This window comes from Diadema setosum, chromosome 4, assembly GCF_964275005.1.
Source record: "Diadema setosum chromosome 4, eeDiaSeto1, whole genome shotgun sequence".
Classification (NCBI taxonomy): domain Eukaryota; kingdom Metazoa; phylum Echinodermata; class Echinoidea; order Diadematoida; family Diadematidae; genus Diadema; species Diadema setosum.
In genome coordinates, this window is record NC_092688.1 from 31,752,024 (window position 1) to 31,779,141 (window position 27,118).

Consider the following 27,118-nt stretch of genomic DNA (forward strand, 5'->3'; position numbering starts at 1 on the left):
GGATTTCAAAGTAATGGGTCACATTTTGATATTGCTATTACTTAAAGAAGGTGTATCATTCATAAGTAGCTCCCTTAGATATATTTTCAATATTTCACTGAGAACGGTCCAAATACCAAGGGAGTGGAAAAAGAGCAGGGTGACACAAAGAGTGTTAGTAATTACAGGCCTATTTCTGTACTCAAACACGTAATGAAAGTACTTGAAAATTTTTTTCGTGGTCAGTTTGCACTTATTTTGAAGACACTAGTCTGCTATTAAGTGACTGGCAGTCTGACTTTCGACTGATGCATTCCACACTCACACTGCATTTATCAATCTGAATGATTTCTTTGTTGAGAAATGTTGATGAGGGGTACCTGACTGATGTGATTTTCCTTGACCTTAAACGCACCTTTGACTCAGGTAGTCATAGTAGTTATTTGTTTGTTTCAAGAGCTTGTGTACAACCAGGGAGGTGGAAAAAAAGCCACTTCCCTGGTACAACCCTTTCTCGTGTACGCTCTTTGGATATGTATCATTTTGTGTATGTGTTTCCTCTTTGTTACCATGTCTGTAAGTTTGTGTTAAATGTGAAAATTATTCTATTGGTAGCTTTTTGCCATGCATGGACTACAATATGTTTTCTACGGATACCAGGATTTTTTTTTTTGCTTTTTTGGTGGTGGTGGTGGTTCACAGGTCAAAAAATTGCAGACTATTGTATATCATAGGTATGTTGGTTGTCCTACACCAACATATGTGCTACATACATTGTATTTTGTAGGTGGCACTTTCAGGAACTCATGTACTGTATACGCCACATCATCTCACAGGGAATTTGAATTTGTGAATCTTGTGAGTCTGGTGCTAGTCCTGGATTTAACAAACATGCCTATGCAAAACTAATGTTAACTCAGATCCCATTATGTTTACATACGTAGCAGTACTAGTGCAGCACATAGGCAGTGGATGCTAATTCGATGGCTAATTTTTCATCCTGAAAATGAGTGAATGATACTGGTACCTACATTTCAGTCCAATACTGTACTAGACAATCTTGAATATAACCACTCAGGAAATTGTTGTGAAGTTTTGAGTTTAGCAAAAATATTGGAATCACATACATGAGATGATAAACATATTTTTGAAGGTGTTGTCAGTTACTGTCAAACATATCAGGGTCCCAGCTGTCTTTACTTCTTAGATTTTGATTTTATGGAAATGGCCTGACTTCTTCTAAGTGTAAGTCACAAATGATTCTTTATTGCATTGTTTGCATCTTGAATCATATGTTATATATATCTCCGAAACATGTTTCAATTCTATACTCAGACCCCGTTTACAGTGCGGGGCCGGGCTCGGCCGCGACTCGGCCGCGGCTGAGCCCGGCCTCAATTGCGCGGCCGAGCCTCGCAATTTTGTCCGTTTACACTGTTGGGCTTGGCCGCGCTTTTAATTCAAACCTTTCAATGTTTTGTCGTAGTGGCGCTCTGCTTGTAAACAAACGCAATTTGGTATAGCCTGGTTTTCAGACCCTTTGCCAACTGGATTCTGTGGTGACGAAGTCGCCGTTCGGGCAAAGGCCTTTGCCGAAGGAAAAATCCTTTGCAGGACAAAACCACCTTAAACTATACTAGTTTTCCACGTTGAGGGGGTTAATATCGTGAATAGCGAAATAGTATGGGCAGAGGGTCTGGAAGCCAGACTAAAATTGGCCGCGCATTTGGCCCAGTTTGCGTTTGCACCAAGAAGAGACCACCTCCAGAGTGAGGCCAAATGCGAGGCCAATTTTGGCCTCGCATTTGGCCTTTTGCGCGTTTACACTGAAGCGGGGCTCGGCCGCGGCCGAGCCGCAGCCTCGCCTCGCACTGTAAACGGGGTCTCAGACCCAGCATGCATTTAGGTGTGCTACATCTTATACATTGAATAATGTTATGCTCATGAATGTATGTATTTTCAATCAATTTGTATGAAAGACAATTGCACTATGCTATTAAGTCTTATACATGGTGTAATGTTTTCCTAAAAAGGAATATTCTCTTGTTACAAGGTTGTATGTGTGATCTGAAAAAAAGCAGGAAAAATATGCTGGATTATGATCTTTCTCCTTTCTCCTTCCTGTGTCTTCCTTGTCAAACGTGTGCTGTCGTCGTTCCTGACTCCATTATCTTTGTGTAAAGATACAGCGCTAAATGAGACAATAAAGAGGACAGGTTTATGTGTGTGTGAGTAGGCAGTTGATGGAGAATGTGGTTGACTGATGATGGTGCTGATAGCGAAGGCAATGTCGATGAGAGCGATTTCATTGGTTTGGGCGTCCACTCATAGAGCTATGTATTAAATGTTTGTCAGAGACTATTAAACAAACCACAAGTTACATGTGATAAGTATCTACCTGTGTATCTAATAGTAACAGTGTCTCAACACATGAATATGTAGGGCTCTATGTACTCTATTGTCCTTACGTCAGGAGTATTTTAATGTTCATGTAAGCTCTCCTTTTTTTATTTTTTTTTATTTTTCAGCTTATGTCTTATATTCAATCTACTTTTTGCTCCTTCTGGCAAATTTCGTCAGCAAGAGAATCCTCTAAATGTCAAACCAAATGTTATGACACAATTTCATTTCGTGTATCCTTGGCTGTTAGGTTTATACGTAGTTGCTTTCACCCGGGCCGGTGGGTCTGTCGCTTGTGCTCGTCAATCACTATCTAATTTTCATTTTGCCACAGATGATAATGAGATATCTACCTGGAATTTATCTTGTGATGTCTTTGGCATAGTAGCTGGAGGTTAAAGGCTTATTTTCTGTGCATATAGGTTGCGTACTTGTGATATGTGTGTGTGTGTGTGTGTGTGTGTGTGTGTGTGTGTGCGTGTATGTGTGTGTGTATGTGTGTATATAATTTGTGTGTTTTTTGTTTTTGAGTGCTGATTTTGAAGCTGCCAGGTACATTATCTCTGAACGTACTCTCTGTATGATAATAACAATCTGCATAGATGTACTGTATATGCCAAATATTTTGCGAGGTTTTTATTTTCAAAAGTTTTGTGAGTCGAGTGTTATTCGCGAATGTAAAAACATGCACAAATATTAACTTTGATCCTTACATGAATGTAACATGCACACACACTTTTCTCCATTCATTACAGTTCTCCACGCCTGCAAATTTAACCATTCGCAAAATTGTCGCGAAGTCCCCATTCGCGAAGATTAGACCCACTCAATATATGGCATACAGTATACTGCTAAATGTAAGCTGTGTGTATAGTGAAATATGTGTGTATCCATCAGTGTGTATGATTGTACATTGAATAGCATCAGTAATCAGAAAAGCTTTGGCTGCTACATGAATAACCTTTTATTTTCTCTTCCCAGGTGGAAAGCAAAACCAGCCACACAATACGACTTGCAAAATAGTTTTCTCAGCTTTGTAATGCACTGCGCTGTAACGCCTGATTTTTTTTCCTTTTTACAGCGTAGTTCTCATCAATGTTTTCTCTTCAAAGAGAACATTCTCCAGTTGTCAGCTATTGTTGAAAGTATCGCTTCATTTGACAGAATCCAGCAAGTAGGAAGCCTAGATTCTAATTTCCTGTCTCCGAGGGCAAGGTTCCGTGCATGACATTGTATGTTTGGGAGCGCCAGGCTAGATGGAAAGACAATTGGTGGCAGGAAATGAAAGACATCTCATTCGAATGAGAATGCTTAACGACAACTCCCTTCTGTCTTTGTGGAAAAAAAAAGAACACACTCTTAACACTGAGCAAGAAGACCAATTAACCCACACACATGCTGAGCCATGCCACTCTGGCGAACGCTAACCAAATTAGACTGATGCTGAGGGTGACTTGAAGCTTTGGGTCAGTTTCGAGCTTTGGGAAGGATGAGCGCGATGACACTTGCTGAGTGACCGAGCCTTGCGGCATTGCAGATATCAGCGGCTGATTAGACGAAATCCGCAGCGTGCAATTATGCTCTCGTCCACGAGGGGGAACTGAAGGGAGTTGAACGACCTCGCACGATGCAGCACCTTGCACAGACATCTATCTCATTAGATGGGACTGTGACATTGTTATTATCTTTAACTAGATTATCTACATACATATAATGTGTACTTTTGTCAAGTCTGACCAAACTGATTTAATGTCTGGATGTGCATATTAATATTACGCAAATGCATTCAGTCAGGTACCTGGATAACCAGGACTCTGCTAAAGAAATGACATAAAAAGTGGATATTGCGTGTACAAACTTGTATGCCGTGATTGTAACCCAGTTATATAACAGACTGCTTACCAATACCATTGCATAACATAGTCTTCATTTTTGCTGGTTTAATCTGACTTTCTTCTCACTGTCTGGGAGGAATTGGTTTCTCTTTTGCTGTCCCTGTGGAAGGAAAAAATAATAAATAATGAGTAATGGGATGAGAATTGTGATTCACCTATGTATACAGACTAATCATTTTTCAACAATCTTTTTGCTTGCCCTTATTTTTAGGATTGTTTGTAGATAGGTTGATTGTAGTGTTCTCTTAATAGTAAAGGATTTTGATGTGGTCACACGAAATGCTACACTGAATTTATAGCACCAACATAACAATTTAATCAACAAAATTAATCGCTTGATTTGACTTTAATGTGAAATACAAATATTTCAATTTTACATTCATATGCATGACAATAGAATTCGTGGATCATTTCTACATACTGTCCATATATATTCATTGTTGGTACATTTGATTGCAAAGTGATTTACATTTTCTAGAAATGACATTAAAAATGACATCAGGGCTCTGTTTCATAAAACTTGTTATCAGTAACAACTGCCGCATCTCAGCCAATCAGATGCAAGGATTTCAGTAGCTTATAACAACTATCTTAACTTGTTATTGATAACAATATTAATGAAACAGGACTGTGATGCCTTTTGTAGAAATGCCATTTCCTTGATTTCTTCAGAGCGTCATCATCTTTCTTGCTTTTTTTCTTTGGTGTGAACCTTAGCCATACACCGCCTGTAGAGGGAAGCAGACAACAGCAATGTGTAGTTGAAATTACCCGACACAATTTGATGCTGTTAAAATAAAAGCTCTGAAGTAGTCCCATCTCTGCAGTTGCCTCATGTTTGGCATTGATGCTGGTCTTTTTTGAGTCAGTCTATATAGGGGGAAGGATCTCTTAGGCTGTGTCCATGCCCTCAGAAGTGTACTGAATGGAACGGTAGGCCCTACGCTTTTGGAGCACATTTGGAAGTGGTCCACTTTTGCATGGTATGGTTCGGTCTACTCATGGACCTATGGTATACTTCAGGAGCATTCAAGCGTTCCCCTGGCATGGGTACAATAAAGTAGGGTAGGCTGTAGGAGAGCGCTCGAAGACACACCCTGAGTCATGCTTTGACTTTTTACTACTTCACTTGCAGATAGTTTGGGCTCAAATTTCTAACTCACTGACTTGATTCTACCTTTGGGCAAGTCTTTGATAGAAACTTTTTTTTTTTTTTTCAGAGCTTTCAAAAGTGTTCCACTGATATGATGCTCTTTTCCTTTTGATGTCTTTTTTTTTTTGGGGGGGGGGGATGGCTAGTTAACATAACATATTGTTCAGATATACATTTCAATCAATTCATTCCCAGGAGCAGGTCACTTAGCACACATCGTTCAATCAACAGCCTGTCTTGAGTGGCCACCTGTCAATAGCATTCACCTGCCTTCAGGGGTTATCCGATGCTGACACTATACCTTGCATATCAAGGTATCTGGTGCTATATAAAGCCATGTGGTGGTAGAGCTTACTAAATTCTCTCTTTTACTCACATGGACCGAGAGACTCGTCTGAGTGTATGAATCTGATGTCGTATTGCATGAGCTTCTGAGTATGTGTGTATACTGAAAATTCTGTGTACAGATTATCTCACAGTATGATGATAATCATATTATCGCATAGAATATGTGAAGCTTTTAGTTTAAAAAAAGAGAGATAATGGTGAAAATTATTTTGGAAATATATTGCTGTGATCAACTTTCTGCAGAATGTGAATGATGTTCATGAAACATAGATTGGAACTTGTCCTGGTTGGTCTAGTATCTGCCCTTCTGTAAGTTTATCTTTTCCTCATATTATTATTATCTTTATTGTTGCTATTATTGTCATTATTATCACAACATGTACTGCTATTTTATAAGAGCACAACAGTTGGCATTCAGGTCATTTTACCTTCTATTATGTACAAACAGGTAGATATATATCCTGGTTCATTGCTGTATATATGGAATCTTAACATGCTTGCAGATTTTGATTTTCTTTTTTTTTTCTTTGTAAGCATGCACAGTCGCAAAGTTTAGCTGTTCCCATCAATGACATTCAAGAAATGGAACCATAAAAAGGAAGTAGGCCATGTAGAACAGGAAGAGGAAGGAAGTTCATAGTTATTTAGAGAGAGCATTTGCCATAAAAAGATCTTTTAAGGTGAAAATGTGGGAGTTCAGCTAGCATAGTCCCTGAGTAACCACCTGATTCCCCCTCTCCCTCCCCCCACTGGACTGCCATGACCTCCCATGTCTTTGAGGTGTTCTGAAGGTGACGGAGGAGCGGCCGTGACCATGAATGCCTGGCCGCTTGTCTGTGATGCCGCCCCAGTAATTGAATTCGGAGTATGATTGTTTTCCTTATCGATTCCTTTCCCAGAATCCAGGATGAATTTGTGGCGTGCGCTCTCTCTCTCTCTTTTTTCTTTCTGTTTTTTTTTTTTTTTTATTCAAAAGCTTCGCTGCCGTTTTAATTCCCTTTCTGTTCTGCGCCTCTCTTTTGGTGTTTAATGCAAATGCAGATATATAACATGAGAAACTTAAGAGATGTGTTTTTCTTTGCCATGTCATGTATGTTAGAGCCTTGTTTGTTTAGGAGCATGACATTCAACTCGTAAGCTCTGTGTGCAGACCTGAAGAAATAACAAGAAAAAAGGGATATGAAGAATTTTCTCTGCAGAAGCATGAGTGAATATGAAAATTTCTATATAATGAAATCTGCATTGATTTTTGATGGGTCGGCAATTTTGGACTCTTCACCCCTCATGTGCAGCTGCAGTGTCCATGTATGTTGCTATTTAAAAGCAAAAGTGAAGGAGCATAATCATTTGCCATTGCTAGTCCAAAAGACAATATCATGTAATAATGATGATACATGTGTATAATGTCATTAATGCAGGTCACCCATTTTGTTTAAACACTGTCCTGTTAAAGGGCCTTGCTGTTATTTTGAACCAGTCAGAAACATCCATGACTGGTAGAAAATTGGCACAGGATACTTGCAGAAGAGATTTTAACCCTTTTCATGCCATTGGACTTTGGACACTGTGTACATGCTATGGGGTTTTCTGTTCCAACCAGCACTCAAAGCATGCACAGGGTTATCAGTAAAAATGAATGACCTTCCTCCAGCACATGGCTTAAATGCTCATTAAGACATAATGTCGTCTTAGAGTTTCAGTCATTTTGAACACATTTCATGCAAGTGTTCAAATACGTGTGAAGTGCTGTAGGAAAGTGGATTTAATGCTCTGTAGAGTCCATGAATAGAAGATCTTGAGTTCAAATCCTACTGGTGCATTCATCCTTGTAGAAGATGTTTTGCCTGCATTGCTATGCTTGACCCAAGTGTATAAATTTGTGCCTGGCAAGAGGTAAATGTATAACTGTAAAAGTGGAAATTTTCATGCAAGTGATTTTTTGCACTCTGCTGAGTAAGGTGAATTTTGTGTGTTTTGAATTCCACAGAATCAAAACCTCAAATAATGTTACATGTAACATTAACAAGTAAAAACATTCACATGCTTTATTTTTTTTTCACGCTAGTTTCTGGTTGGGTGAAATGTGCAAACATTTCTACTTTTACACTGTAGTATTAAGGAGAGCACTGTTAAAACTGAAGAGGCTACCCTGGGTAAAATGGACCATACATTATATCATTAGTTCCATTGAATCTTCTCCTGTAGGTGCATTCACATGAGACTTACTGTGGTATTAACCCATTGAGGACGAGTCCCGAGTATACTTGGGCAGGTGTCTATGGGAAATGCGTATTGTAGCAAAATCAAAGAGTCCTCAACGGGTTAAATACCACTTGTTTCAGGCACTGTTCTCATTGGCGAAACACCACGTTGATAGACACTGCAGGAAATTCCATGGTATTTCTGGTAAGCATTGCACATAACTGTGCTTATCTCCATCAGGAAAAGATATGGAGTGTGTCAAGTCATGTGAGAAGTATACCGCTGTATGATCGTTCGGTATTTTGTGACATGATTCAAACTCAAAGCTTGCACATGTATTTCCTGCAGGATTTAATTTACTCATATCCAGGCAATTACCCCCAGACGGCAATTACCCTCCCCCCCCCCCCCCCCTCCCCCAAGCTAAATGCTGGTTAGTGGTAACAAGGTTAGAGTAAAGATTAGGGTTAGGGTTAGGTTTAGGGTTAGGAGCTTGAGTTAGGGTTAGGATTGGGTTCAGGATTAGGGTTAGGGCCAGGGGAAGGGTCCGGGCTAATTGCCCAGGGGGTAATTGCCCTAGACCCAATTTACCACCCTAAATACCATGATATTTTGTGATGTATTTCACAGTGTATTATGCATTGTATTTGTGTTCACATGACAAAATACTGTAGGATATTACCCTCAGTGTGAAAGTACCTAGTGACTCTCATGCAGACATGCAATTATTGTTGCTGGTAATTTGAAGCTTTCCACTGGCTGCTTGATATGTTCATTAATCACATTTGTTTTTTTGTTTTTGTTTTTTTAACTTGAGATCATATCCTGTTGGGATACAGTATATCAAATTATTAGAGTCTGCTGCACTTTGGGTTTTAGATTTCAGGTCTATGCAGTTTGTGTAGGAGGGATTCTTATAGCACTGTATTGTATCTCATTAACACTGTATGTAGGATAGCTAGGGAGTGTTATGTCAAAATATTGGAGATATTGTACACTACGAAAAGCTGTACGGGAATTTTATTACATAGCCTTTAATACATACTCACGAACATGCATGCAAACTTAAATTTAATGGCAACAGATTGTACTCTGTAATACATCTGGATAGTGAAATACCATTATAGATAATTAACTACTAGATTATGAAATACCATTATAGATAATTAACTACTAGATTATGAAATACCATTATGAATAACTACTACTAGATTACGATTTTGAGACAGATCATCATAATTAGATTATACCTTATTAATTAGACTATGTAATAACCTAGATGATGAAATACCATTATAAATAACTATTACTAGATTACGATTTTGAGACAGATCATCATGATTATATTATACCCAATTAATTAGACTTTGTAGTAACCTAGATGATGAAATACCATTATAAATAACTACTACTAGAAGATTATGATTTTGAGACAGATCATCATCATTAGATTATAGTTAATTTTATTTAATAAAGATCAACCTGTATGTGTATCTCAAAGTAATGAGACTTAAGGCCACCGCACACTACACGATCCGACTGGTCTTAAAGTCTTAAGCCAAGCTGGGTCTTAAGACCAGTCGTACGACCGGACACCGCACACTATACGACCCGACTGTAAAGCGCGCGCAGTGCGCACTGCGCGCGCTTGCATTTTACTGCATTGTGAATGGCTGAAAGCCTACGACCAGTCGTAGAAATTCAACATGTCAAATCTCTACGACTGGCGCTATTAAAGACCCAGTCGTACGACTGGAAACTGGCAAGACTGTGACGTCACACTTCTAGTCTTAAGGTCTTAAGACCGGTGAATTGGGGCAAAATCGTGTAGTGTGCGGCGGGCTTTAGATATGAGGCGTAGCATACTGAGGTAATCGGTAAATGTTACTACATGTCATGTTCCACACTGAGTCTAGAACAAAGAATGGCTGATTATGGCAAGGGAGACCTACACTGTAGCAAGAACATTTGATTTGTTGGTGTCATATGAATTTGATTGCTTTACCAAATGGACAACTTTATATCCAGTAAAATACTATGAGGGAATACAAGGAATGATGTCGTGTCATCGCTAAGCATTTTAATAGTTAAAGACAGAACATCAACACATGTCATCTTGATATCACCATCTTCAGTGACACATTGGCAAACAGCTGGAGGGTTTGCAAAGCAGTATGATTGTGTGTGTACCATGGCATTCAAAATCAATCAATTTTTGCAGTTTTTGTGCCACAATATCCTGTGATTAGAAAAAATGCAATGCATTGTGATGTCGTGTATGGACAACTATAAAAAGAAAATATAGCATTTACTTTTCTAGCACAGTGAATGGGCACTTGACTTGCTTTTTTAGTAAAGCAGAGTGAATAATATAACCTTTTTATGTCATGAACAGGTTGAGGGAATTTACACATTTTCATATAAATAAAATTTTGTTGGAATTCTCTGTATTTTTTCCTTTATTTTGCTATACATAAATGATGTCACAAACTGTTGTAGTCTTTTCACCCAGTAAATGGCTGCCCAGAAACATTGAAGGTATTGTTTACTATTGGGAGCAGTGATTTAAAAGATATTACAAGTTATTACATTTGATGCATATATGTGTAGGTCAGTTGTATCACAAAACATCCTCCCATATAAAAATTCTAGAATAAAGCCTAAAATGTGGGGAAATATCACTATTTTGCTCAATAAACCATAACTGTAGATGGTTTAGAGTGGAAACAATTCTATTATGATTATTGTTCACATTTTTCATAATTAACAATACTTAACATTGATTATACTGACAAACAGTTTTTCATTGGTTGTTTCTATCCCTAACTCACATTCAAGAACTATTTTGAAGCACTAAAGCTGGGTTTTTGTTTCATCTGCAAATGGTAAATAATGCCTTTAAAAATTCATTACTTTTCAATGGATTGTCAGATTTTTCTCTTATACTTTGCAGATGTGTCTGACTAATATTAAATGAATGAATGAATGAATGAATGAATGAATGAATTCATTATTATCCAATGCAATAAAAATCATTGTACATGTTTATAGTCGTATCAGTTACATAAAAAGGCGAGGATAATAGGAACCAGAAAATAGCATGAATGCTAGTCAAGTCTGGCCCCTTACAGTTTATGCAGTTATAAAGTATAATTATTTCTTAGTTTATTACCGTTCAGTAATGTGTTATGGTTACCATTTATCAATAACTCTAGTACTAAAGAAAGGAAAAAATATCTGATCAAAAAAAACAGTTTGTGACGTAATGAATCTACTGATAATAATCTCTAATCCATATCAAAAACATAAACAATGTCTATATATAGCGAAAAAATAGTATTTACATTTAAAAAGGTAAAATATATGCTAACAAAATGTCAGGAGTACATTAACTTTCTAACAAAAGTTCTATGACAGCTTTTCGAAAACTTGACCTTGATGGTTTCTTCCTAAGTTTGATTGGTAGGTCATTCAAAAAAATTGTACCTAGGTAAGATAAACACTCTTTTCCCAAGCTTGTCTTTACCTTTGGTATATAAAGATTCTCATCTTCTTTTTTCCTTGTGCTATATCCATGTTGAATTAATGAACAATATTCTGACAGCGAATGTGGCAAATTCTCATTAATCAAGTCATACATAAAAATACAGCTAGATAATCTATGCAGTTGATATTGCTGTATTCACTCAATCCATGCACAGACATACAAGTGTATTTGGGTTTAATTCCCCTTTAAGCATTTTAGGTGCTTTCCTAGTGGCCATGAGAAATAAATTCAAAATAAGAATTCAACATAATAGGGGAAAAAAAAGGAACCCAACCCAAATAATATGCAAATATAGAGGTGAGTGCCTTTAACCTATATAGCAACGTATTTAGAGACAAATTGCCCGCCGCCTCGCAATTTGCATCACCCTGAACAAGATTCATACTCTTGTTACGGCAGAAAATGGGCTGCAGCTGTGACGGATGGAAGACAACTGGAGTGCTGTGCACACAACTTTGCACTCACTGTGCCGGTTAAGACCCAAGTGTGCTAGTTAATGGATACCCACTTCCTCCCGAATAGAGAGTCCCGGCCGCCCTGATTGAATCGAACGGGAAGAGGGAGCGCATACTTAGCTACGGTGCGCGAGTCTCTCCTGTTATCTGTTCTCGCCCACTCCATCCTCTCTGTTCTTTAGTTCTACCATGTCTGAAGCTCTGTATCTTTTACAGTTTGCTTTGAACATCAAATTTTTCATGTCGTCCTTTTCTTGTCTACATATGTCTGTGTATTTCTCTTCATTTTCCCTTTCCACCTGTTCATTCTTTTATGAATATCTATCATTTTGCATTTTCTGTTAATCTTTTATTTTACCCATGTCTCTCTTTCCTGTAACTCTGTCTTTCTTCTTGTGTTGTGTTCCTGCCTCTGTGTCTTTCTTGGTGACACGACATTTGCTTCTGCGACAATTGCTCGGGTCTTATTTTCTCCAAGAACTTTAGGGTTTTGAATGTGATGGGGTTTAAGGTTTAGTTTGATGTGAGGTTTGGGATTAGGATTAGAGTTATATCTGTGTATAGAATTTATGTTTGACTTAGCATGCAGATATTTCATCAGAGCAAATGCCATGGAACAATCTCTTTTTTCTTTCTCCTTTGGTTGCTACTAACATCTTGTCTTTGCATTTACTGTAAAACCAGAAATTTTTGTGTGCAGGAACAAATATACGCCAGGAGCCAAGATTCATGAAAGTAAAATGCATGGAAAAGTGCTCGTTTAAACATTGAATGCCAGTGGCGACTCGTGAAAGTTTCATGCCGTGAAATAGGCTGTCGGCTCCAGTTTGCAAAAGTTTCACGCCACGAATGTTTCTGGTTTCACACTAGTTTTCTCATTGTATCATGCTGCATTGCTTTTTTCTGTGTCTGTATATCTGTGTCTATTTGTCTCTGTCTCTATCTATTTGTCTCTGTCTCTATCTATCTCTCAGTCTTTGTCACTATCTCTTCCTCCTTATCTCCCTTCCTATCTCTTTGTTGCTTTATTTCTCTCCTCTTTTTATATATCTTCTTATACATCTCTCTCTGTCTTTCTCTTTGTCACTGTATCTTTCTGTACTTTTCTCTGTCATGATATCTCTTCTCACTTTCTATCTTTCTCTTTGCTACTATATCTCTCCCTCCCTCCCTCCTTCACTTTTGTCACTTTATTTCTCCTCTTTTTCTCATTATCATATATCTCTCTGTCACCATATCTTTCTCTTCCTATCTCTTGTCACTGTATCTTTCTCTTCTATCTTATTCTCTTTTCTCTGTCATGATATCTCTTCTCATTTTCTATCTTTCTCTTTGCTATATCTCTCTCCCTCCCTCCTTCACTTTTGTCACATTACTTCTCCTCTTTTTCTCGTTATCATATATCTCTCTGTCACTATATATCTTTCTCTTCCTTCCTCCTTGTCACTGTATCTTTCTCTTCTATCTTATTCTCTTTGTTATGATAACTGTCGTATCATTTTCTATTTTCCTCTTTGTCACAATTGCTCTCTCTTGCTTTGTTGCCTTGTTTCCCTTTTCTTTTTCTCGTTAGGATATCTCTCCCCATCTCTCACTGTAAATCTCTTCTCATTTTCTATCCTTCCCTTTGTCTCACTCTGATCCCATGCATGGTGAGCCCTGTGTGAGAAAAGCAGACAGCATGATGAATCTAATTAGGTCTCCCTCCTGATGTGTTTACCAGGATCTTGGCTTCGCTTGCAGGAGAGATTGAACGCGTGATTCAATGAGCATCGTTGGTTATTTAATACTCTGTAACATTTCTGGGCTGGACATAGAAGCTATAGTACATTGATGCATTGACAATGAACGGTCTGCACCGATGCCAACATGAAATGATTAGTGGGACATGCTCGGATGCTGCGGTTCTGTACAGGTGGATTCCATCTACCTAAGATGTGAAGTTGCAGGGTGCTACACAACTTTTTTTTTTTACACCACTTGTCCATGTGGGTGAGCAGATTTTCAAATTGATTCAGAACGCTTGCTCGAACATGAATTTTACATCTTCGAAAAGAAAGTCCAAAAGTATCAGGCAATTATATAAAAAAAAAATCAATTAAGTCAATGGTTTCATAACAACACAATCACTTGAATGAAAAGCACACGTTGCTTCACACACTTCAAAAAACATTGGAGTAACAAACTTGGTTCAGTTCGGTGCGGATGTTGCATTGCATTGGGACTTCTTCATGGAAGTGTTGAAGATTTTATGAAATGTGGCATCAATAAACAGTCATTAGCTTTGGGCTTCTGTATGGTTTACTTCACGGGTTTGAAGGGGGAAAGTGAAAAAAGATGGCTTCCAAACTTTTACTTGCCCTATTCGGGCAAGCATTTTTTCCTCATTGTTCCAAAACACTTGCCAACTTTGAGTTTCACTTGCCCCGGCAATTAGGCAACTGCTTATGTAGCACATTGATATAGGTGGATTCTATCTACCGAAGATGTGAAGTTTGGGGATTCGTCTCATTTGACTCGTAAGTTTTTCCATTTGTACATGTAGAACAGTGCAGTGATGTGCAATTCCAGATAGACACATCAGACATTACAGTGTTTACCCAAGAGTAAAGTTCTAAAGAAAAGCAATCAATACAAGATAAATCACAATGCCATGGGTCTGCCATGTACATTGTGCTATGGTTATTGAGGGAAAATATATGCACAAATGTATTTTGCGGTAGTGAATATACTGAAATATAATATGTACGGCTGTCTATACTACTTAATGATAGACTGCTTTATGATGACTAATACCCCTGTCATTATTATAAATGTATCTATAACATTGGCAATGAAGCTGGTTGAATTTTAATGATAAACTGCACAATGATCTGCAGTCTTTTTTGTCAAATCTTTCTCAAATGAAGGAGGGAAAAGTATGTCCGGCTCTCTAAACTAAAACAAGACAACTGCATTGTAACATGTTTCTCTTGTATTTTGGTACAGCATTTTTAGCTGTTACACATGTTTTGACATTTAAACACACAGAGTGTCCTTTCAAGAACTCTTTGCTGGCTCGCTTCAGGATGTTTCGTAGTACCCTGCATTTACCCCAACTGAACTCATCCAGAATCAAACAGAACAAACAAAGACCGAGGAAGATGTCGTCGTTTCACGGTTTCTGCGGGGTAATTTTGCAGAAGTCCTCGCTTTCCCCTTTCGATGGTACGAGAACCACTAGAAAGGGACCGCCCACAAGGTTGCATCAGCCCAAGCCTGTTTGGAGAGGCAGACTCATCATGTTGTTAAGCGGAAAAAGCCTGGGCTTCGTGGTGCGGAATTGCCTTTCATCTGGAGCAGTAACAATATCTGTTGAAGTGTTTTTTCTTCGTCGGCCGCGGCTCCTCCCTCGCTCCCCAAAAATGTATCATCATCGTCACCATCGCCCTCTGCCAAACTGCAAACTCATTAGTGTCCCCAGTAATATTGATTTAAGCCGTTGCACTTCCGCTGGGGTTGACCAGCGTGTTGTTCGGGCCCTCCTTGTGCAGCAGTGAAAGTGTGCATTTTTTTGTTTCTTTTTGAGATTGTGAGGAGGAGGGAGAAAATATGGGAGCATGGTGGTGATGATTCACATAATTAGGCCTGAAAAGCATCTGTGTACAGCCGAGGTTATCAATATCTCCAGTGACAAACATGATCCCACGTCATAAATCAGGGCACCTAGTTCCTTTGTGTTCCGCAACTGTAGACTTTATGGCTGAAATGAGACCAAAGTCTTTGAATGAACCTCCACTGTGTTACGAGAGCGACTTCAAGAGCCACCCTCAGACAATAGCCAGATGTAATTTTGATTTGCTTGCCAGCTCGTTTTCGTGGTTTTTCGTGCAATGAATAGAACTAGCTAGATTGTGAGTGTTTGTAAATTGGCATGCTTTTTAAACTAACCCATGATAATTTCATATGAGATATTTCAAGCAAGTGCTGTGATGTTATGAGTGTATGTACTCAGATGAAACTGGGCTTTATAAGTTTCTATCTCTGTGAGTTACTGTAAAAGTGGAAATTTTCGCGGTGTTGAAATTTTCGCGCATTTCGCGCAACCAGAAACTAGCGCGAAAATAAAAACACGCGAATATTTTTGCTTGCCATACGTTCCTGTGCGTGATGTCTTGATTCCGCGGAATTAAAAACACGCGAAACTCTTCTGACCCGGCCTAGCGCGAAAAATTAGTCGTGCGAAAATATCCACTTTTACAGTACATAGGCTCAAAGTGTGTGAAATATGAGCATGTGGCAAACATGCTCTTTCTGAACAAATCACAGTGTTTTTTTTATGTGAGTTTGCCTGCTTTAAAAGAGTGTGATGTCTTTAGTGATGTGAAACACTTGCTAACTCATTATATCATTTCTTTTTGTATTTCTTTTGTGATACAGATCTATTGGTGTAGAAAGGATGAAGAAGAGGACCCTGGACTATACCATCTCATCAACAGACATGTGAGGCTGCCCATTGTAAGTTGACAAATGTTGATAAAAAAAGAGACAGAATGTGCCAAGTTTCTATTTTTTGGTGGCAATGGTGCAGTGGAAAAATTCGTAAAGCTCTGTTTGTGAAAGTCGAATGAACATTTGACAAAACCCAGACTACATTTTACATTGAGTAGCAAACATCTTTCATGGCACCATGTAAAGTGCTGCTTTCTTTACATGACTGCGACATTTTATATTGCCTTCGGGATATTTTATGCACAGTTTATTTTCATATCTTTTATTATCTATATTTGCATATATTATTGTGTTTTGATTTTTGTGAATTTTACGGATGTGTATGGACTGGTACAAAATGAATAACTTGAGATAATATTGCTTCCCATAACTTTAAGGTGTAGTAATATTGTTCCCAAAATGGAAAATCGCTAATATTTGGCCTCGAAGAGTAAAATCCTTCTCATTCCATTAGTGCGGTCTTTGGTGGTAAATTCAATCACTCATGCAATTGTATTCAGAGTTACAATTTGCAAAATATCATTCTTGCAAGATAGATTACATGTACATATCAGTGTGCCTCCTTTGTTTGAAATTGTTACTTACTGCCTGTACAAGTGTTTTCAAAGTCTTCAAAACCTAAGCCATTCTGTTTCATTGGTTTTCAAGAAAAATTCCCCTTTTCATAATCATAGTTCTTCCTATGCATTGACCACTGCATCAACATCGACATTGTTGCACTATTGATTTCAGGTCTGTGCATTTCTTTTTCAGTTTATTCCTAGTTAGTGCTTTTATGTCTTTCTAATCACATTTACTGATTCGGCCCCTCTCTGGGTCTTTTAGATGACAGCCAACATTCATTACTAGCACTTCTTCTGGTTGATGACACTTCTGTCTGTTTGTTTGCTTGTTTCCGTGCCACGAAAAACGTGGCAGAGACATTTGATGAATGTTGCTGTAGCACTCGCTGTTGTTTTTCTCTTAAAAGCGTGTTTGTGTGAGTAGATGCAGGATTTGTTTTTCACTTTACGTCTCCCTTTACAGCATCGACGACCAATTTTGAGGATATGATGAATCTCATTCAGCTGTTGCTTCTTATTAAACCTGTTTTGATGTAACAAGCGGGAATTTCCCCATTGTAACACCCTCGGGCTTATTAATGCAGCGCAATGTTGCGAAAAATGTGAAGACTCGCCTGGCTTGCAACAACACCCGTTCTGCCTCAAAGCTTCCAACAGAAATGTTGAGCTTCTCTTCTGCAGGAGTCTCAGTGTTTCTGCATCCCCCTCATTTTTCTGTTTTTTTTTTTTTTTTTTTTTTGGTGAAATCAGCCCAGTCTTATTGGTTCTTCTCATCCCTGTCTGCTTGAATTTCATGAGGGTCAACTTGATACCCCTGTTAGCCAGCCAGACTGGACGGTCAGCCTCCATGTATGCACAGGTATGGCTTGTTTGCGGTGGATACATGGTCATACTCTGCCGGGTGAACTCGATTTTTCCTTTCCAATCATTCCATTATGCATGAGGGTCTCTTTCCTATGGGTGCTGGCCCATCTTTGGCAATTTGGTTGATCCCTAGTTGATCTCGCTGAATGTGAAAGAATGATGAGCACAGAGAAAACAAAATGCTGTCCCTATATCCCATTGGAATATTGGATCAGAAAAGACCCATAAACTGCATCTATATCCTGTTAAAGTATGAAGACATAATAATGTCACAAGAAGTTGATGCCATCATTTCATGTAAAATTGCACTGAATATACTACCAAAGTCTTTGCTAAGTAATGCACTAGCTCTTGCTTGTCATGTGACATAAGTGGAGAGTGGAATGTGTATAGCATCACTCAAGAGAGAAGCAACAATATTGGCTCCACCACTGTTCAAAAATAACATTTTAACTGCCTAACACATTGCTTGGCAACCGAGGTGTGTGTGATTGTCATGTCGGAAGTAAAACATCAAATAATGTTTGAGCAGGAAATGCATTGAGTGCATGAAATGCACTGGAGCAATTAACATGACTCCTTCTCAACCGCGGCTTAAGCCACATTTCAGTCATAAAAACAATTGGTGAGTGACTGTTTCTGACAGAAATAACTTTTGAAGTGAGACAGTGGTATAATGTCTTTTTGTAGCTGCAAGACATCTTGCTGGATATCTACCAGAAGGTGTTACATGCTTTCTCATCTTTTATATATTCCACTTTGCTAGTTTGCACATTTATGACTTTGAAACCTTTGTGTGTGTGTGTGTGTGTGTGTGTGTGTGTGTGTGTGTATGACATTTTTATATGATTCATTAGCATACTGTAAAAGTGGATATTTTCGCGCTGTGCCGGGTAAGAAGAGTTTTGCGTGTTTTTAATTCCCTGGGATCAAGATATCAACTACTGGAACAAACAGCAAGCAAAAATATTTGTGTGCTTTCATTTTCGCGCTAGTTTCTGGTTGGGCAAAATGCACAAAAATTTCCACTCTTACAGCAGTTGTTTTACAGATGCTGCTTTAAGTATTCAGCATTCAATTTCTTCAAGTTTTAATCATAGAGCGGGACCCAAGATACAACACATTTTTATTATTCATCTGTTCTTATTTTTGTGAGTCAAGTAGCCTTTCAAACTTGTTCGAAGGAGTGAAATCAAGGGAAGTCACAAGTCTTCTCTACATGTAAAGGGGAAAATGTCATATTCAAAGTTGGCTCATGCCAATTATTTTTGCAAGATGGGGGCTGTGTGTGAACTGTCATACCACAGTGCTGCATGTATGCCTTTTGTTGCTTGATATGTGTACTTTGAACTTGTCATTTCTCTTTGATTATCTGAAAATACCTCTTTTGACATGTATACATGTTTATAGAACCATTGCAGTTGACCCTTTGAGAAGTTTTTGTTATGTATTTAAAGTACCAAGAAACCCTGTTTTTTTTTTTAATTATTAGGTGATCCGAGTATCCTCTCGGATCACCTTTTGTTTCTGTACGGATTCTTTCTTTAGTCTTCTTTATTTCTTTCTCCTCAAAAGTTGTGCAGAGGTTAGCTCAGAAAGTGCATTGCCTCTCAATGTCAAACTTAAACCATATATGTATCATGTCGCAAAGATGACAAATCTTGTAAAATCATAGTGATCAGTGGACCGTGACGTCACTATGACGTCATTATATGAAAACACATTTTCATGCATATCTCATTAATGGAATGGAATATTTCAATGAAATTTACGTCACATATATTTCAAGTCAAGTGGATTCTACTCATATTCTCAAAATTCATTTTTATCTCAAAACGCGCGCGCGCGTTGAAATATTTGTATGCTCAAATTGAGCTCAAATTTTTTTTGCACACGTTTCAGTCCATTTGGAGCATTTTTTGAAAAATTGAAAAAAATGGACGGACGCGTACGCGCGCGCACATATTCGCACGCACAGCTAATATGAAATAGAAATTTTCCATTTTTTCACACGGATCGGATGTCCAAAATGTCAAGGATTATTTCTACCAAGTTTCAAGTCGATCCGACTCAATATGACGTCATACGGGCCCGTCAAATTCAACATTCCGCGCGTGCGTCAATGGGGATACACAGTGCAACTATGCCAAAAAACCGCCAATTTTTAATCCGATTTTACTCGTCAGGATGGACGGTGACCCCCCATTTTCTTGACACATTCTGAAAGCTGATGAGTTGTACATGTCATTTCATGGGTTGGCTATGCTGACAAAATGATTGAAAGATATCAAATTTCTTAATAAAGTAAAAAAAGTAAATTTTCAAAATGACGTCATCAAATTTCAAGTTTACTCGAGCGTATCTCACCTATCCTTTGCCAATTTTCACCCAAATTTCAATATGTTGTAGCTTATGAAATGTTCTTTCATGAATGTAAAAACATAATTTTGATTGGATGACGGCATCACCTCGTAAAAATGGATTGAAAGTAACCTTGTCAAATTTGACCAGTTTACGTGTAATCTCTATGGGAGTGCAGTTTTTATGGAAATGAAAATGGACATTCCTATCTTTATCGAGCACTAGCTCACTTATGCTTCGGTGAATTTCTCCAAGATTTTGATATGTTGTAGTTGAGACTTTGGGCTATCGTTAGTGTGCCCTTCGTTTTTTCACACAATGTCGGGATCACGTCAAAAAACTTACTTCAAATTAAAGTTTATCTTCGATGTATTGAAATATTTCTTTCTTTTTGCAACTTTATGTGCAATAACTCAAGAAAAACATACCCTATCACCACCATATTTTGCACATGTTTAGTTCATGTCACGAACATTATTTCATAAAATAACATCTACTTGATCAGACGCCATCTTGGGTATGTAAATTAGGGTCAAAGGTCATAGATGTTTCATCCTGTATCTTGGTGAATATATGTCCTATCTTTCCCATATTTTGCACACGTAAAGACCATGTTACAGGGATCATTTCATAAAATAACCACTTTTTGCTCAGATGCCATCTTGTCTGTGCAAAGTGGGGTCAAAGGTCATTTGTACTTCTTTTTCTATCTTCGCTGTGACGTGTTATCTCTATGGGAGGGAATTTTTTAGATGTGAAAATTGACATGACTCTCTTTATCGAGCACTATCTTACTTATGCTTTGGTGAATTTCTCTCAGATTTTAATATGTTGTAGCTGAGACTTTGCACTATCAGAACTCGAATCACTGATTAAAAAAATATCGGATCACCTTAATTTGTCAGTGATGACAAATTACAATCTCTAGTTCGAAATTGTGTTTGCTCAGTCTCTGACAGAAGTGAAAATTTTCAACCTTCCATCATGCGCTTATCAAAGATCTGCAGTGTTTGTACTCCTGATCATGAAGACGCTGAATTATGACAAGAATGAACCGCTCTGAATGAGTCAGTGAAATTGGCGCTTGAAAATGTTTTGAACGTATTGGCCTAAAATCAATGCCTGAAAGAAAACCTATATATTATACAGGCGTTTATGATAAAAAGTTATCATGCTATATTTTAGTTCTAGATATCAAACCATACTAGGGCGTTTGATATGTGATTTTTGGAGATTGGGAGTTTCCTGTGGTTTGAGGATCTGAAGAAGGCTGCTAGAAATGCACAGAGTTGGTGTATTCTCTGTTGTTCTTGTGGCCTCAAATGAGTAGAGAAACTTGAATCCTTCCAACTAGTGTTTGACTAAAAAGAGAAAAAAAAATCTGAAAAATTCAATGACCTTTCCCAAATGCAATCCGACCAAGAGGAGGACTGACTATATAGAGTTACATGCACATTGCAATAATTCTTTATAGGGCAAATCTCGGGGAGGAAAAAGCTTTTCTGTTGACTGCATAGATCTGATTTCAAGGGGGAAAAACTGCACATGCTGACTCTCAAAAGTCAAATGAAACTTTGATTTCTTGGGATGGCTTTGTGCCCAATAAGCCTCCTCTCAAGAATTGACGGGCGGAACGTGACATTGTGAAGGTATTCATAATGAAGCAGAGCTCTGAGAATGGTTTCCTCATAGAATACAGCTAAAACTCTCTATTTTGTCCTCTGTCATAACCCAATGCACGTTGGGAACTTTGTGTTCTATTCTTTAACCCAATGGTGAATTGCAGTTAGTATCTTGGAATCAACAGCTTAAATTGGATTATTATTTTCTACTTGCTCCATAAAGTTGATTTCACTTCATCGCATTTATCTGCACTAAAATCCATTCAAGTGATCCTCTGTCTGCCCTTCATCCTATCCTGAGACTTCTCTCTTTTTTCGACTCACTTATTTTTTCTGTCTTCTTTTTCTTTTTTCCCCTCCTCCTCCTCCTCCTCCTTCTTCTTCTACTTCTTCTTCATTTGCTTGAATCCAATCCTAATTTCCCCATAGTGCATATTAATACCTTTCTATGATCTATGATATTCCAGGATGCACTAAAGCTATTTCATTTTTGAGGGGCTAAAACTACTAATTCGAAGTCACACATACTCGGATTCGGAATTAGGTGCCCACATGGCTCATCTTTGGTGGACACCATTGCAAAATCTCATGTTGGCCATACGGCTGCTGTAGCTTTGCCCTGCGGCAACCACAGATGCCCCACTACCATACGCTCGCCGATTAAAGAGAAAAATGTCAAAAGGCTCTGTGCTGCCTGCATGAATATGCAACTGACACTCACAGATTCTGTTACCCCTCTGTGATACCCCCTAATTCCAGTTATTTGGAGAAGTGTGCCATGGGTAGAAAATTCTAAACAGGCCCCAATGGAAATATGACTGAGCCCTATGAAATAAAGCCATTTAATCATGACGATAGTATTCAGAGATTTTTCTTGTACGCTGTTTACCTTGTTGCAAGATCCCAATGTCTCCATAGTTGTGTGCAGGAGCTACAAATTGTATCGATGTTCCAGATAGGTAGTAGACTGTTCCGGTAATTTGTTTAAATTCTGTGCATGTTTTGTTCGTAAAAGTTGCCGTAACAACTGTGAAGCTTGCCAGAGGCTTGCCCTACGTAGCAGCAAATTGGTGAATTCCTGCCCATATAACTTATTGGGAGGGAATACTGTTACTAGGCTGTAGGAAAAGAAACATCCATGAATTATAATACATGATAGAAATGGTCTATTGTAGTAGTAGAAGTAGTAGAAGTAGTAGTAGTAGTGGTAGTACAGTAGTAGTAGTAGAAGTAGTAGTAGAAGTTTGACAGGAGTAGTAGTAATAGTTGTAATATCAGTTCTACTATTCCTACTACTCCTACTTCCACTTCCACTACTACTACCACCACCTCTACTACTATTATTACTGCTACTACTACTACTACTGCCACTACTACTACTATCTACTACTGTAATTATTTTTATAATTTCATCTGGCAGAACCTACATGTAGTATGATGAAGTTCAAGGAATTTTTGTGATACATTGGGATCACAGAAAGAGAGAGGCATCACTATATCTTTGGTACACCAGCCTTGGCTGCCTAGGTACATCAAAAGTCAGCCTTCTGTCCGTGGACTCCTGATCCTTCCTTTCTGCCCCAACCCTAGTACTGTTCACATTAATTAGGAAAAGACAGAGAAACAAACAGAAAAAGAGTAACTGTGTAGTGATGTAGTAGAGAGATATATGCATCCCAGCATTTGAGAAGTGAATAGAAGTGTGACAATTAATGTGTGAAGGATCATACTTAGAATCACAGTGTAAGATGCGTTGATCATCAGTGGATCATATTTATCCTTTCATGACATTTACATGGAAACTGCATTACTCACATTTTATTGTGAGTGAAAATAAGATGGCAAGCATTTATATAAAGAAAGGAAGGCTGAGGGATTTTCTTATTTCCAATGAAATCAGGGTATCTGTGTCATGTGACATTTGACAGTGTGCTTCTTGTGACTCAACCTATCTGATAAATGAAGGATGCCATCTGCAGTTCAAGACTTTGTAAGAGCCCTTTGATAAAGCCATGTGATTTACATGCTAATCTTGCCTCTGGGCTTCCTTCTAGTAGAAGATGCAAATTGAAATTTGGAGGTTGATCCTGCAGGACACAGCTCTAAATATCTATGTTTTAAACAGTCTTATTCATCTCATTTTTGGTCATGACTGTTTAAGAATATCAGGTATTTTTGTTCATAAATCCTTGTTTCCTATTGTATGTGCTTGAAGAGTAAAAACTTTTGCAGGGACTTCAGTCAACTCTTTTTAACCTGTTGAGGAGGAGTCCCGAGTATACTCGGGCAGGTGTCTATGGGAAATGCGTGTTGTAGCAAAATCAGCCTGTCCTCAATGGGTTAATTCAGGCAAGGCTATTATGATGAAGATCCTACACAGATAGTGTCAAAGTGGAACACATGTTCATTCTGGCATGGAAATTCATTCATTTAATTGGGTAACGATGAAGTTTCTACTGTCAAAGTGGAACACAGGTTCATTTGACGTATTGAAAGTAATTTATTTCATTGGATATTGGTGAAGTTTCTTACTGAGTGAAGTGCATTTTCCCCCTGATAAGCACAGTTGGAGTCATAAAGTGAGTAGGTTTCATGCTTTACTGGTAATAAGCCACGGTGTGTCTTCTATTCTCAATTGCATTGGGTTCTTTGTGTGTATTAAAGCTAGCCAAGCCTGTGAATATGCAACCACAGACAAATTAGTAGATATCGTATAGGCTGAGGTGAACGTATCATGCTTATTTCCATGAATATCTCTTGTTCCCTTTCTAGAGATATCATAGTTTGTAGTGACCTTCCCTTCCCTCCCCATACTTGCCATTGATCAAGTAATGCGTGAAGTGGGAAGAGAAAAGTTAATTAAGAGAAAACCATTGACCACACTCAAGGACAGAATCACTAGAGCGGGAAAACATCTGAGATATCCATACCTTGTAGTGCTTCCATATCTACCTTTGATAGCCACTCTTTACCTGTTTAGTCGTCTTTCATTTGTCCGATTCCTTTCTGTGCTGTATGTAGATGATTGTTCCCTTATCAGTTTAAAGGTCCTGTTTACCTTTGGGAACAGTGATTTAAAAAATGTTCAGGAAAATATCACTTTTGATGCATATACGTAGGTCAGTTGTATCACAAAACATCCTACCATATGAAATTTTTGTAATAAAGCCTAAAATATGAGGAGATATATCACTATAACATTTTTCTCATTAAATCATAACTGTAGACGGTTTCGTGTGAAAACATTTTTATTATAACTATTGTACACATATTGTATATTTCACAGTACTTAACATCGATTATTCTGGTTCAAATTTTTTAATTGGTCGTTTCTATCCCTAACTCACATTTTAGAACTATTTTGAAGCACTAATGCTGGGTTTTTGTTTCATCTGCAAATAGTAAATTACGCCTTTAAACGAAGAGTTGTATGGTGGGCAGAGGATCACTTGCTTTAGGTATGTATGTCTTGTTGAAAGGTCTCTATTGCTTAATGCTGACCATGGAAGTTGCATACATTCAGTAAATTATTGAATAAAGGATGGTGAGTAATCCAAATACAGCTTTGTTTTGCTCTCCCGGTTCCTTCTTGAAGACTGAAAACGTGTCAGTGGTGTTTGCGTAAGGGATGCGTGCAGATGGCTGGAGTGGCAGAAGAGAATTCCAGCCCTACTCCAGAAAGATGGGATATTGTATCGTCTTCTGAGTGTTAAGTCTCAGGTGGGCGTGATGACACTTCTAGCATTATTTACCTGACTGTGGGCGAGAGGCTTTATGATGAAAATTTCATGTGATACATATTTCATATTCTTTGAGGATTTTAGTTTCCTCTTAAAAAAACGACAGAAAGAGGGGCGGGGGTAGTGAGAAAGCTGCAAATATAAAGAAAAGAAACGAATATTTGATCATGCATGAATCATTAACATACAGTCTCTCTTTCTCTATGTCTGTCTTTGCTCTGTGTGTATTCATGTTTGTCTGCATCCATGATGATTTCCCCCTTCAAATATTAGATAAAAGATTGAATAAAGCATATTTTCTCTGATGTTGTACCCAGAAGATGCGTCATGCAACACCACTCTTCCAACCTCGAGTGGCTAATCATTTTGGGTAAGAATGCTTGTCATATCTCCAGGAACTGCTTTCCTTATGAAAGAGTGGTGCAATCTGATGAATCAAGGTGATGTACAGAGCAATATATGGCTACGCAATGGTGTTGTTTAATGAAGATGTATAGCTTTGGCAAAAACAAAGCAATTAAAAAAGAGATCCAAAATGTAGTCTGAAGTTCAGTGCACAGGTCAGTATTTGTAAGATGGTTACAGACCATTGTGAAGTAGAGTGCCATTCCTATGACATTAATGCTTCAAAAAGTGTATTTTTTTATTTCCTATATTTGTGACCGTGCATCACAAAACCAACAAAAAGAAGCACCCCTGGATTTTACGTGAGGACTAAAAAAAGGTGAAACGGGGCAACCAAGTCAAATTTGAGTTTTCCATATTTTCTGAAAGAGCTATTCTTCTACCTTATTCTAGAGTTTTGAATCATAAAATGAATGGGAAAGTGGGTTTTCAGCAGTTTTTCTACAACCCCCCCTTTTTTTTTATAGTAGAGTAGTGTGAGCAGGTATGTCTTAGAGGCCCCTTTTTATTTCTTGAAAATCCTTTGCACACTCTCCACTTTCAACTCTGATAACTTTTGGAAGGATCATACTACTGCTTTGAAAGTTGACATTAACCATGGACAGAATGTTAATAGAGCGTGCTCAATTTCAGCTTAATCTGATAATCCCTTCATTGTTGTTGCTACAGTGGTTTACATCCTATTTTTTGTCTCATTCATCGCACCGGTAACACCGCTTTATACTAAAGGTTAAGGGCTTGAATAGACCCTGTACTTCAAAGCCTCTTTTCTCAGTTCACACTTTTCCAGAAATGTGTGCTTTCTTTCCAATATTTAGATAGGTTAGAAGAGTCCATTTGAAATGAGTTACACATCATTTCAAAGCTTAGAATCTGCCCTTAACTAAACATCCATATCTAGTGACATTTTGTTGGTCTTGGGGTGCAGGGTCACATTTCAAACACCAAACCATACTGCTAAGCACTTCGGTATGAAGGGCAATCTGTATCACACGCATCTCAGCAATTCCCCCGCGGGGAATAAGTAAAGAACAAAAAAAAAAATAAAAAATGGCACGCCTGTCTTGAACCCTGGGCAGATGGGAGAGAGACA

The 27,118-nt window shown here is 38.2% G+C and overlaps 1 long non-coding RNA gene across 1 annotated transcript in view; it reads left to right on the forward strand.

The window, feature by feature from the left end:
* LOC140227140 (uncharacterized) overlaps positions 1-27,118 on the forward strand; it is an 84,830-nt gene that overhangs the window by 22,176 nt on the left and 35,536 nt on the right. Inside the window, exon 2 of the long non-coding RNA XR_011901017.1 lies at positions 16,399-16,476. This is a non-coding gene — a long non-coding RNA (uncharacterized lncRNA). The remainder of the gene's footprint in view (positions 1-16,398; positions 16,477-27,118) is intronic.